Source organism: Taudactylus pleione, unplaced genomic scaffold (genome assembly GCF_031769625.1).
Source record: "Taudactylus pleione unplaced genomic scaffold, aTauple2 ptg000122l, whole genome shotgun sequence".
In the NCBI taxonomy this organism is placed as follows: Eukaryota; Metazoa; Chordata; class Amphibia; order Anura; family Myobatrachidae; genus Taudactylus; species Taudactylus pleione.
This window is the reverse complement of record NW_028284524.1, coordinates 9,865,001-9,867,500: the sequence shown is the minus strand read 5'-3', so window position 1 is coordinate 9,867,500 and position 2,500 is coordinate 9,865,001.

The following is a 2,500-nucleotide window of genomic DNA, read 5'->3' as shown; positions in this document are numbered from 1 at the left end:
CCTCCTGTGTTTTTTTTAGTCTCATGGGTGGCTACATAATTTATTTTTTTTTAAATTCCAGTGGCGGCCACCAGGGGGCGCCGGGAGGCGGGGCGGGTCTGCACCTCGCTCACCCTATGCTTTTATTTCATGGGTGGCTATAGAATTTATTTTTTTTTTTTTAATTCCCGGGGCGGCCACCGGGGGGCGCCGCGACTCTGCCCCTCACTCACCCTATGCTTTTATTTCATTTGGTGGCTATGTAATTTTTTTTTTTTTTTTAAACATTTCCCGGGCGGCCACCGGGGGGCGCCGCGAGGCGGGGCGGGTCTGCACCTCACTCCCCCTATGTTTTTATTTCATGGGTGGCATATAATTTGTAATTTTTTATTTATTTTTTTTAAATTCCCGGGCGGCCACCGGGGGGCGCCGCGCGGCGGGTCTGCACCTCACTCTCGCTATGTTTTTACTTCACGGGTGGCTATTCAAATTTGTTTATTTTTTTTTTCATTTTCCCGGGGGGCCACCGGGGGGCGCCGCGGGGCGGGTCTGCACCTCACTCCCCCTATGTTTTTATTTCATGGGCGGCTATTTCTTAAAAAAAAATAAAAATAAAAAAAATTCCCGGGGTGCTGCTGCAGTGGCGCGGGGCGTCCACCGGGGGGCGTCCACGATTCGGGCGGGCCTGCACCTTGCACTCTCTCCCTATGTTTTCATTTCATGGGTGGCTACTTTAAAAATTTTCATTTTGTTATTCATTTTTTCGATTCCCCGGGGCGTCCACCGGGGGGCGCCGCGCGGCGGGGCGGGCCTGCACCGTGCACTCTCCCTGTGTTTTAATTTCATGGGTGGCTGTTTTTCATTTTTTTCAAAATAATAATAATAATAATAATAATAATAGTAATAATTTCACGGGGCGCTGCTGGTGCAGCGTCGCGGGGCGTCCACCGGGGGGCGCCGCGGGTCGGGGCGGGTCTGCACCTTACTCCCCCCAATGTTTTAATTTCACGGGTGGCTCTATTTTTTTTTATTTCAATTTTTTGCCCTCCCGGGGTGCTGCTGCAGCGCCACCGGGTGGCCACCGGGGGGCGCCGCCGTGCCGGCGGGCACTGGCCTTCGCCCCTGCCCCCTCCCCGGCCCCCCAGGGGCCCGTCAGGCCAAGGGGCGGCGGTCCACGGGAGGCCGACTCCCCTCTGCGGAGGCCCCGATGAGGTCGGACCGGGGTGCCCTCGTCCGCCCTGCGCTTCCGAGGCTTCGGGGAAGAGAGGGAGAAGTCGCCGCTGAAGGTGGCGCGCAGCACCGGTGGCGTGACCCGTGAGGGAAACCCTCCGGCGGATTGTTAGGAGAGGGAGAGAGAAAGCGAGGCGACTGGCCGGGGGGGCCTTCTCCCACCCGAGGAGGCCCAGGCCGGGCTCCAGGAGAGCACGGGAGATTCTGCGAGCGAGGCGTCCCAGCCAGGGCTCCAGGAGAGCACGGGAGATTCTGCGAGCGAGGCGTCCCAGCCAGGGCTCCAGGAGAGCACGGGAGATTCTGCGAGCGAGGCGGCCCGGCCAGGGCTCCAGGAGAGCACGGGAGATTCTGCGAGCGAGGCGTTCCGTGCCAGGGCTCCAGGGGCGACCGGGGAGAGAGCCCCTTCCGCCAGCGCGGGAGCCCCCGGAGGTCTCCCGGCAGGGCCGAAGGGGTACGGCCCTTCCCCTTCATCCGTTCCCTGCGGCGCAGCGCCACCCGGCGGCAGACAGGGGAACTGCAACCTCTGGAAGTCCCGATGAGGTCGGGAAAAAGGGCCTCGTGCCGGGACCCGGTTCCAGGAGGTCGGGTAAATTCCGCCGGCGCCCCGCAAAAGGTGGCGCGCAGCAGCGACGCCGTGACGTCCGAGGGAATTCCTCGGGCGGATTCATAGGTGGCGAAGAGGCGAGAGAGAGAGAGAGAGCCAGGAAGAGATCCGTGGGGGGCGCAGCGCGAGAAGGCTCGAGGCGCCCCCCGAGCCACCCTTCCGATCGATGAGGCACCCCGCGTCCCGGCGGGGAGGGACGATCGCTCGGCCGGAACCCAGGGGTCCCGGCCGGATTCACGGGCGAACCCGACCCTCCCTCGGCCCACGGCGCGCCCGGCACCCCTCCGCCGCGAGGGCGTCCGGTCCACCAGGCGTCCGCCTCGCGCTCCGACCCCCTTTCACCGGGGGGGACCGGGAGGGCAGGCGGGCCCCGTCCGACTCCAGGCGGTCGCGGTCTGCTCCGTCCGTCAGCCCCAACTCAGGCGTCCGACACCGCCAGGGGCTTCCGGGGAGGCCGTCCTCGCTCCCGGGCGAGGCGCTCACCCCCGGGCCCCGGCGGAGCACACGATTTCCCCGGAACCGCTCGAGCGTCGACCCGCGAAACAGTCCCTTTCCCAGAGAAGGGCCCGGCGCGCCGCCCGTCGCCCCGACGGCGCGGCGCCCGCACGCAGAGGGCCGCGGCCCGGCCCGCGGAGAGAAGGGCGGAGAGAGACGGGGCCGCCCCCCCCGCGAGAGCGACAGAGAGAG